Source organism: Macaca fascicularis, chromosome 15 (genome assembly GCF_037993035.2).
Source record: "Macaca fascicularis isolate 582-1 chromosome 15, T2T-MFA8v1.1".
Lineage (NCBI taxonomy): Eukaryota > Metazoa > Chordata > Mammalia > Primates > Cercopithecidae > Macaca > Macaca fascicularis.
In genome coordinates, this window is record NC_088389.1 from 7,779,609 (window position 1) to 7,791,180 (window position 11,572).

Genomic DNA, 11,572 nt, shown 5'->3' on the forward strand with positions numbered 1-11,572 from the left:
GTGAATTCATTTGAACTCCTTTAATTTGTTTTTGTTTGTTTTTGAGAGTCTCACTCTGTTTCTCAGGCTGGGTGCAGTAGTACAATGACAGCTCACTGCAACCTCAACCTTCTAGGCTCATGTGATTCTCCTGCCTCAGCCTCCCCAACTGCTGGGATTTACAGGCGTTAACCACCACACACAGCTTATCACCTCTTGGAGACTAGCTTTGAGTTTGGGCATTCACTGAACTATATTTTGGTTAATTCTCAAAGTTTGTCACTGTTTATCTTTAATTTGTTAAAAATCTACATGTATTGTGAAATGCATTACATTTCCTTAGCATTCATGGATTTCCTGTTAGTGGGGCAGAGACGCAGAAGGGCAGAAGGCGTTCGGACATCATCAGGGTTGCAGTTGAGTGCTTTCCCCGAACACACTGCGGCTCTGGGTTCTGTGGCCCTACGGGGGTCCTCTGTCCACTGAGGGGGCCGGGTTACCTGGAAGGTCCCTCCAGCCTCTGCCATTTTGCCCTTTTCAGGTTAACATCTCATCGTTGTCCTGGACAGCACTGCTATTCGTTCACTGACCTACGAGTGAACAGCTGGTCAGTGGCCAGTGCTGCTTCCTTCAGCTGGGAGGTGGTGATGTGATAACACTTCCGTGGAACTTGGTTCTTGGTGTATTAAGGGTTCAGTTGTATGTTTATTTTTAATCTGCACCTCTGAATTGGTCTTTTGATTGCAAAGAGATTGCTTACTGGATTTGTTTCTGAATATTTCGTGGATAACAGGAGAACCTTGTTTATCTGTGTGTTCATTAATGTGTTTTTGCCAGGCATTTAAATGGGTGTGTTAGCCCTCAGTCCACTTTCTGTGTGTGGTGGAGTCATTGAAATCATTTATGTGAAGTCTCTCTTCTATTAAGGCCAGAGGACGTGGGGTGGTGTCTCCCTAAACTAGGGAGAAATGACTTGTTCTGCCCTCCTCCCTGGGAACGCTGTTGTTTCCAGGTCTCTGAACTTGGTTCCCACACTGGGAGAGTGGCTGTGGCTTCTGGAGCCCGTTTTGCGTGGGACTGACTCCTTCACTTGCTTTATTCCCCACCGTCTTTGCTGCTTTATGACGCAGGGATGAGGGAGTTGGGCCCGGGGGCCTTGTCTGTGCCTGAAGGGCCCGATGCAGAAACACCTCGTGGGAAGGATTTTCCTTGAGGGCAACTTTTGGAGTCTTTTTCCACTTTTATCTGAGAAGCAGCTATTCACATGGTTCTATTCTGCTAGTGTGTTTCAAAATAATTGGTGTAGAGTTACGAAGATGTCCGAGACACTCATGATCCACTCCGGGCCAGTGCCAGACATTGAGCTCAGATGCATTCAGACCACATTCAGATGCCAAAGATTCTTGCTTGGTTACTCTCAAACTTATGAGAATCTAAATCGCGAGCCATGGTATGGATTTTCTCTTGAGCCCCCATGACTTTGCCTTGTATTTAGGGGATGAATGACTTCACCAAGGGGAAAGAATTTGAGGAAGGAGCCTCTGAGGCTAGGAGGGGGTGGGAAGGGGCGGTGGGAAGAGGAGGGAAAAGGAGCTGTAGAGGGAAGAGCCAGGCTGGGGCTACGGCATCTCCCCATGCTGCTCCCCCACCCCTGGCGCCAGGCCCCAGGGACTGACTGATTTTCTCACAGGAAATGTGTATGATTGCGTGTCTGTTTTGTGGGCTGGCCATTTGGATTGAGGGAATGTCCGTGTTGTGATTAGTTATTGATTCGAAGGTTGAAAAGGTTTGTGCTCAATACACGGGTCTCTTGGTGCGATGAGAAATGTGATCGCAGCCGCCTTCGGGGTGGGGAGAACCCTTGAGGCCCTCAGTGGTGGCCAGTGTCGGCCTTCGTTTCCCTGGGTGAGCTGCCCTCGGGGTGGGAAGGGAGGTCCTCGCTGGTGGCCACTGTTGGCCTTCGCCTCCCTGGGTGAGTGTTGCTCCATCCCGGGCTCTCCGACTCCTTGCCTGGTACCTTCTTCATTGGAGGCCGTGATCCATCAACCTAGTCCAAGCGTGTCCTGTAGACTAGTGCTAACTGTAGGTTCAGGAGTGGTCAGAGGAGGCCCTCGTGATGCGAAGCTAAACGTTTAATGATGGCGCTGCTGAGTGCATGAGCCGCGTCAGCCCGAGTGTCTGGGTAGGAGGGAACCGCGGGGTGGAGGGAAGACTGGACAGATGGGTGCATTCCTCGGCCCCTGGGAGCACGGCCAGGTCCATGCTGAGACCTCCTGGTTTCTCCCATATTTCCATAAATAGCAAGGGAAGGACTCGGGGCACCCAGGGACCTCAGGGGTGTAAGCTGTGTCCTCGCGTGGCCCCAGCTGTGGCCAGTGACGTTATTCTCTTTAACCTCAGGCTTATTTTGTATAAAAACACAAAGGGACAGAAGTAGTTCAAGGGCCTCTAAAGACTTACGTAATTGTTAATAGGCCTACTTTTATGCTTTCTTATGTATTAAGAGCAAATCATGAAACAAACTCATTTCTGTTTGAAGAAATCTTTACGGTTCTCGTTTTTGTGGCAAGCAACATTGATTCTTTGCTTAGTGAGCGTTAGTGCCCTCCTGCCCAGTGCTGCTGCCTGGCATGTCGTCACACACAACTCTGCCCATTGGTCTCCGTTCACCTTTCCGCCTAGAATTGTAGGAGGGGCGCTGGGATCTTAGGGCTAGAAAGAAACTCTGAAGACCACTTTTAGGGGCGGCTTTCAGTCAGGGCTCTCCAGAGAGACAGCCAGCCGGGTGTGCATGTGTCTCCAGAGGGAGGGCTGTTGCAGGGGCTACAGAGTCCAAGAAGCCCCAGGACCCACAGCCTGCAAGCTAGAGTCCTGGGAGGGTGTGGCTTGAAGACTTGAGAAGCGGAGGGTGCAGATCTCACCTGGGTCTGAGGAGCTGAGACCCAGGAGCACGGGCTGCAGAAGACAAATGTCACTGGCCCATCAACCAGACAGGTGGAGAGAACCCAGTTTTCCCCGCCTTGCTGTTTTACTCGGGCCCTGGGTGGATAGGGTGGTGTCCCCCACACCAGCGAGGATGGGTCTCCAACTCAGTCCAGAGGCAAACATGCATCTCACACAGAAATAATGCAGAACCAGCCATCTGGGCACCCTGGGCACGCTCAGGTTGATGCACAAAACCAAACCCGTGCGTGGCCCTGACGTCTGTGTGTTCACATCACTCCACGCACATTGCTCGGTCATCGCCTCGGTGAGTTTGTAAGCTCGTTGTGTGGTTCTGGGGCTCTTTGTCCCGGGTGGTGGTGGTGGTGATGACAGGCTCCCCACTGTCCCAGCTCAGGTATGGAAGGTGATGGCATCAACGGCTCCTTGTTTCTCAGACACTGGAGCGGGTGCTCTGTGCAGCCAGTTCCACCTGCAGCAGCATCTGTTCCCTATGCCGATTCCATTCGGAGTGTGTGTCTCCCTTCTGTTGAGGGTGCAGCCTTCTTTCAGGGAAGAACTGTGTTCTGTTCGCCTGTATCTCCTGTGGTGTATCTCATGGCTGAATAAGTAGCTATAGTATACCTCGGTGGCTGAATGATAGGTTCATTGGAAGGAAAACTTTATAATTTTTTTTTCTTTTTGGGATGGAGTTTCACACTCAATGTCCAGGCTGAAGTGCAATGGCATGATCTTGGCTCATTGCAAACTCCCCCTCCTGGGTTCAAGTGATTCTCCTCCCTCAGCCTCCCAAGTAACTGGGGCTATAGGCGTCTGCCACCATGCCTGGCTAATTTTCGTATTTTCGTTAGAGACGGGGTTTCACCATGATGGCCAGGCTGGTCTTAAACTCTTGACCTCAGGTGATGCACCCACCTCGGCCACCCAAAGTACTGGGATTATGGCCATGAGCCACCACACCCAAGAACTTAATACCTTTTTTTTTTTTTTTTTAATTATAATGGGCTTGTTAAATGCTTACGTTAATGTATATTTTAAAAAATGTTATCTGTGACCTTTCAGCTTTTCATAGCACTTCTCGTGTGAATATTTTAAAAAGGCCCTTTACTCGTGGGGGAGAAGCGGTTATCCCTTTCAGCAGAGGGAGATGGAGGACCACGCCCTGGTGGGTCTGAGCACAGGCAGTCACCCCAGCCTTGGTGCTTGCTTAGGTCTGCTCTCTGTTCACCGTAGCGCATCCACTCTCATTGTCAGCTTAAAAATAAGCTTTTTCCTCTTTCTAATCAGAACAGTTAGTTTGTTAACCATCACGTTAAGGTATCGAGAATGATGGCTTTCAGGCCTCAGATATGACACAAGTAGTAAATGCAGCTGACCCTGAACAACATGGGTTTTGAGCTTCGAAGGATCACTTATGTTAATTATTTTCCAACCAACCCTTACTGAAAAAACCTGGCTTTGTGGAGGGCCGACGTTTCCTACATGCGGTTCCATAGGGTGGCCGCGGAGTCCTGTGGATACGTAGATTTGGGTAAACTCGGGGGGTGTTCTGAAATCCATGTCCCTGTGTATACAGAGGGACAACTGCAGCTTTTTAAAAGTTTGTGTCCTGCCTTGTCCTAAAAAGGCTCCAAGGTAGATGCAAAATTATTTCATCCTTTTGGTTTTCTTGGTGCGATATTGATGTTTATTCTTCAGTGTCTAAAATCCTGAGTGAACAGAGTTAGTGCTTCAGGAACAAGGCCAGTCTGGAAACACATATTGAGATATCCACCTTTTCTTCATGGTTTCACAAAAGGCCATGATCATATTTTATTCGGTTGAACTGTAGGAAACTGCCAATATTTGCTGTTTTTGGCCTACAAAATGGCAAGTTCGTACGATATTAAAAACAAAGGCTCCCTGGTTGGGGAAAATAGGAATCGGTGAGAACCTGAAGTTGTCTGTCATGGCCTCTGAGTCACAGGTAAATAAACCTGCGTGAGGGGAAGTTGGCTGTACAGTATTTTCCTTCTGTTTTGAGACTGTCAGAAAAAGGTAAGTTCCATTGCGTTGGGTCCCTTTGCCTCACCTTTGCTGCATAGATGACTTGCCATTGTACCTCTTGTTTCCAGTGCCCAGGAGGCTGATGCCACATAGAAGACCTGCAGGTCGGTGGATGTGAAACAGGCAACGGACACGCTGTGCACCTTGGGACGCATCTGAGAAGTACGTGCTTGCAGCAGGTCTGAGGTGAGGTCGTGTTCCATCTCCTCTCCCTTCTCTGGCTTTGCAGGCCTTTGAAGTTGGTCCTGGAAAGTGAAATTAGTTAATGCTGATTAGCTCCAGGTCAAAGCCTGGGGGCCGAAGAGACCCGCCCTTCACTCGGGGTGTGAAGCATTGGGCCTTCCCATCAGGAGGCAGCAGGGACTTGAGAAAGCCCCACATGCCCTCCAGTTCCCTTATGTTGAAACTTTTTGTACTCGGCCATGCCAGGTCATTTGGGAGGTAAATGGGGGGTTCACATGGGGGTGTGCAGTATTCTTAGGTGTCAGGTGTGAGAGTTGAATTTGTAGAAGCTGTGCAGATAGGAAAGGGCCTGGCAGGGAGTGCTGTTTACACGGAGCCAATTTAACGCTAGATCTGTGCTCTGCCTGGGTCCTTGTCTGACCGGTGTCTCCCAGTCTGCAACAGGACGTTGACGTGACTTGGCGCCATCGTCCCACTCTGTGTAGACGTCTGAGGATCTGTGCGCGGCTGCTCTGTGAGAATGAGTTGTGATAATGAACTGAGAAACAGTGAATAAACCCTGAATTGGTTAGCACTGGTTCCACGGCCACTTCTGCCGTGGTTGGGGTCATTCACAATAAAGTGTGCTGGACTCCTATGCAGAGCTCGGAATTTCAGAGGCCCTTTAACTCGGCAGCTAACCAGTCGCTTCCTTCGGAAGATATTTGAGTCCCCTTTACCTACCAGGGCGACCCTGGGAGTTTGAAGATGAGTGAGACAAGCCCTCCCTGTCTTGTGGATTTTACTGTCCAGAGGGGAGACAGATGTGGATGGTGAAGGGGGCCCTATCAGAGGTCAGCGCACGTCAGTTTGATTTCTTCAGCACTTGCTGTGTTCAGGCGGTGCCCTGGGCCATGTGCAGAGCATCTGGGGACACTGCCCATGGCATCCCAGGCACAGCTAGCGTCTGCGCCATCTTCATACTTGGCCTGAGTTTTGGGGAAGTACCGAGGACGGCTTCTGCCCTTGCTGGAGAGAGTTGGAAGTCAGGGCAGCCGTCCACAAGGAGATGATTGCCAGCTGATTCCTCAAGAAAGAGAGGTGGTCCCCACATGGGCAGAGCAGCGCAGCATGCACAGTCCTGGGTGTGGGGTCTGGGGCATGTGCATCTGAGTGGAGTCTGCTGGGAGACAGCAGGGGTGAGGTGTGAAGGCAGTTGGAATTAACAGGATAAATGATCACTAAGGCGATGCTGGCAAAACATAAAATCGGGACTCTCTGGGGTAAACGTGGACTTAGGGTGACCCTGGGCGTGGGTGTTTTCAGGCTCTGAAGGCAGAGATTTAGGAAATTGGGGCAGAGCTGAGCCCCAGATGAGGATGAAGACCACCCTTGGGAAGTTGAATGAGACAGGGGTAGAAACCCAGTGAATGTCGTGGGGTCAGTCCAGCAGGAAGGCAGCAGAGGAGACCGGTGTCCTCAAAGACCCCGTGGGGCCTGCCTCTCAAAGTACTGGGATTACAGGCATGAGGCACTGCTCCCTGCGGACACTTTTAAAATTTCTAAGCTACTCTCTCTCATACCCACTCCCGGATTTTTTTTTTTTTTTAGACTAGGTTTATGGCTATATTTTTTCCAAGGAAACTAAACAGTTACCTGTTTGAAGTACAAATAACACCGTGTTTAAAAACCGAAAATGCCAATTTGCATAGAAGTTTCCAAATACCCAGTTGTTTTGAGCCTTGCATTGCAGTGTCACTACCTGCTCTTAAATTTCTACACGATGTATAGATAGTGAGGCAGGGACGGCTCGTACATCTTCAGGTTTCGATTCTACTAACTTAGGCTATATTTTCATTTATTTTGGCACATCTGTGGGTGTGGCAAGCAAGGCCAGGGTATTTATTTTGAAGCTTGTCCAATAACAGTTGGGAAGATTTTCACATTTTTAGAATTTTCATGGTAATAGTTATAATTTACAAAGAATTAAAAATTGTGTAGTCATTATTTTGCTTTTTTCCAGATATGCCCTGAAACAGGGTTGCTAATTATCATTCTACATCACAGGATTCAGAACAGTAACCTTTTGGAGCAGATGCCTGTAATCGAGGAATTCCGCCTAGTCAGTTCACTTTAAGTGTGTTTCAAAGGTTTTCTTTATCCTAGTTGGCACCTGTGGCTATAATTTGTTTTCACTGCTGAGGAATATTCCATGATGGAAACCGTAATTCATCTGTTTTTCATATCGGTGGACATTTGGATTATTTTGGGGAGGGTGTGTATGTCTATTCAGCCTTCATTTTTTCAGGATTTTTTGTAGAAGATAATGTAACAGTGTAACATCCTCTGCTACGGAGCCAACACGAACCCTGATGACAGCCACACAGACTCACGCACAGACTCTCAGGCCTTGTTGCCAACGCACAGAACCATTTTCTTAAGTTGAAACCCAGTAGCAGAACCTGAAGCCATGTGAACGGGTCCTCCGATCTTACACTTGGAATTCACTTTTTATTACTATGTCTGCTAATTAGGAAGCATATCAATTATACAGAAAACTGAGAATGTAAAATTATATGTTTATAACAGTAAAAAACTTCTTTAATAGCCCAGAACACATGGCTATATTTTTTCTTCATGCCCTACCACTGTTTTCTTTGCTTGAAATGGGAAATGACACTTGAAGGCGGTTTTCTAGCGACTGTTAGACTGGTATAGTTCTTCAGAGACAGAGGATGTAAAGCACATGGAGAATTTCTGTTTGTGGAATGTGATTTCCTGGTCACCTCATTCAGGCTGCCGCCGCCTTCCCCTGTGGCCGCCTGCACCATGGGACGTCTGAGGAGGTCCCTGTTTCATCCTCTGGACATTCTGAAAAGGAAGGAGAGGAGGGCGTGCAGGGTGTGGTGCATTTGTGTTGGTCCTTCCAGCTTTTATTTGGAGTCTCGGCTGCCTTGGTGGTTCCTGCCTTTCTGTCCCTAGCTCGTGGCTTCGTCCTTGTGTCTAATTCACAGACAGACAGATGGAAAGGGAAGTTGTATTCAGCCAACAGCTTATCTTATTCTCAAGGCTCAGATCGATTGGGTATTTGGAGACTTCTGTGCAAATGGGCATTTTTGGTTTTTAAACACGGTGTCTTATTTGTACTTCAAATGGGTAACTGGTTCTCTTGGAAAAAATATAGCCATAAAGCTGGTTCTTAAAAAAAAAAAAATGGAAGTGGGTGTGAGAGAGTGGTTTAGAAATTACACCAGTAATGGTTGGGCGTGGTGGCTTACGCCTGTAATTCCAGCACTTTGAGAGGAGGAGGCAAGTGGATCCTCTGAGGTTAGGAGTTCGAGATCAGCCTGGTCAACATGGTGAAACCCCGTCTGTATTGAAAATATGAAAATTAGCCGGGCATGGGGACAGGCACCTGTAATCCCAGCTACTTGGGAGGATACTTGGGAGGCAGGAGAATCACTTGTACCCGGGAGGCACAGGTTGCAGTGAGCCGAGATCGCGCCACTGCACTCCACCTTGGGCCACAGAGCAGAAACTCCATCTCAAAATAGGAAGAAAAAAAAAAAAAGCACCTGATTGCGTCATCTGTGATGGAGATGGCAGATTATTTCATTTTTAGTGACAGGATGAATTGGATATGTTTGCAGTATTGATCTTGACAAGGGAAATGGTGAGAACCAAATGTGCCTCCCAGCTTGGGCCTTGCCGTTGGCAGAAGACCCTGGCGGGCAACAGACTGGAGACTCAGAGACCGAGGGGAGAGTTCTCACGCCTTGACACTGGTGCAGTCTGTGCTTCTGGACTCCTGCTAGAGGGAGCGGCCCCTTTGCCTTGCAGGCTTTGGTGCAGTGGAGACCTTAGGACCTGACCCTCCTGGCACACTTGTGTGTGTGGCGAGCAGTGCCAGGGCTGAGGCACAGGTGCTGAGCCCGGAACGTGGGACGGGAGAGGCTGCACACGCCGGCAGGCGTCTGCTGCAGCAGCCGGGGGTTTCCACAAGGGGGCGGGGTGTTGGTTTTCCTCCTTGAATTTTGGGTGAGCAGGGTATCCTGCGGTGCTGTGTCTGCACTTGTGTTGCTCTGAGGTCAAGTTGTGGCCTCGAGTCCCTGTCCCTCTGCCAAAGTGAGGGTTTGCCCATTTTCAGGTCAGATTTCCCTTGGGTTCGGGTCTCTAGGAGTGGGGCACATTCGAAGGGGGCGTGAACACGGTGGACGCGCGTGGGCCTCTTCCTCTTCCCTCAGCTCCTGGGCTGTGTGTGAAGAGCTGCCCAGCGGAATCACTCTCCTGCCTGGTGTTTCATTCACCAGAAATAGTTCTCACTGTGGACTCTTGAGTCAAATGTAATCCAGGAATGAAACGTGCTGTTGCTGGATGCCACACACAGCATCAGGAGCTTAGTTGGCGATTATATGATCTTACCCCACACCTTAAAAGTAAAGACTATAGTTGTCAGGCGTCTGAGCCCAAGCCAAGTTATCACATCTCCTGTGACTTGTACGTATATACGCCCAGATGGCCTGAAGTAACTGAAGAATCACAAAAGTGCAAATGCGCTGCCTGGACTTAACTGATAACATTCTACCAGAAATAAGTGAAAATGGCCTGTCCTTGCCTTAAGCGATGATTTTTGTGTGTGTGTGTGTGTGAAATTCCTTTTCCTGGTTCATCCTGGTTCAAAAAGCTCCCCCACTGAGCACCTTGTGACCCTCACTCCTTCCCAGTGGAGAACAACCACCCTTTGACTGTAATTTTCCTTTACCTATCCAAATCCTAGAAAATGGCCCCACACTTATCTCCTTTCGCTGACTCTTTCTGGACTCAGCCCGCCTGCACCCAGGTGAAATAAACAGCCATGTTACGCTCACAAAGCCTGTTTAGTGGTCTCTTCACACGGGCGTGCATGACAATAGTTAAGGGGATACTGAAGTCTTTGGCAGCTGCAAGAGCTTTTTCAGTTTGTGTCAGGACATTTTAGGCAGAAGGAAAAGCTTGCTTAGAGAATCTTACAGAAATGTTTGGTGCAGTGCCATTAACTCGTGGAATAAATGTGTAACTTTCAGTGGAGGCCCTCTGGAAAGAGATGCACTTTGAGTGCACCCTGGCCTGCTCGCTCCAAGAATCGGCCGTGTCACCCCACTTTCCGTGGGTCTGCAGGTGTGCGTGGTCCATTGCCTTGCACTGTGGCCATGGAAGGGAAGATGATCTGGAATGTTGGCGACAGTTATCGGTGTGTGTTGATGTGTGCTGCTTTCTACAGGGGAGAACATTTCTGTTTAATAAACATCTCATCAGGATGATGACTGCAAGATGTTTGAGTCTCATTCAATAGTGTTTCGGGGTTCCTTCTGTTTTTAATCTGCTTTCTAGCACTAGGCAAGTGAAGACATGGAAAGTAAAAACCCATCGAACTTGTAGAGACATGGTGTTGTGTAGGAGCAGACTGTAGCCTCTGGCTGTGTTTAAAGATTGTAGTAAACCTCTTACCTGGCATGGTCAGGGTGTAAATTATCTTGTTTAATCGAAATGTGTATGAGTCAAAGCTGGCGCCTGCATTGTTGATGAAATACCAGATTTTAAGGGAACATGTCAATGTGCCGTAAGATACCAACAAAGTTCCTCACTGAGGTTCGGCGCGGGTTTGGAGGAGCTGAGCCTTAAGTCACCGGGGTCGTCTCTGGGAGCAGATGCTCAGTGTGGGCATTAGTCACTTAGCCTTTCCAGAGCCGAGGAACAGCTCTCTGTGATGGTTTTTGGAACCTGTATTTTGAGTCAGTTTGTCCCACTTGACTCGAAGTTGCCGCGCAATTTCAGACTTTTGCCTACACCGTGGGCTCGTTTTCTTGTCCCCTGATAACGGCCTCGGTTGCCCCGGCCTGATATTTGAGCCTCGTCGTTCATGGACACAGGCTCCGTGGTGGGGCAAAGGCCGCGACTCCGGCTTGCACAGTTCCGTGCCTCTCACCATGGTTTATCACATCACTCCCAGGATCTCCCGTTTAGAGGAAGAGTGTCCCTTTCCTGCAGGCCCTGTGTGGTGTGGAAACCACCCCTACCTACCTTTCTCCCATTTGAACTGTACCGTGAAGGTATTTCTGTCCTAGCCAACCGTCAGAATTTCGGGAACAGTAATTTATGTAACTTATTACACGCTTCTCAGCAGTTCTTTATGAATTTCATTCTGTTGTGAAATTATTGCAGTTTTCATGGCTATGCTGGTCTCAGGTTGTGGCCCTTGAAATGAATTGCCTTCCCCATTGTGTGTTAAGGTTGTCCCTGGGAGCGGTTGAGGCCTCACCTCTGCTTGGGGAGTTGGCTTTGCTCTCCTGACAAGAGAAAGAATCTTTTTTAGAACATTTCTAATGTGGTTTTTGCTTCCAGACAGAATTACTTTTTTCACAGAGACAGCCACTCAAGTCATAAATTATGCTCAGGATGGACA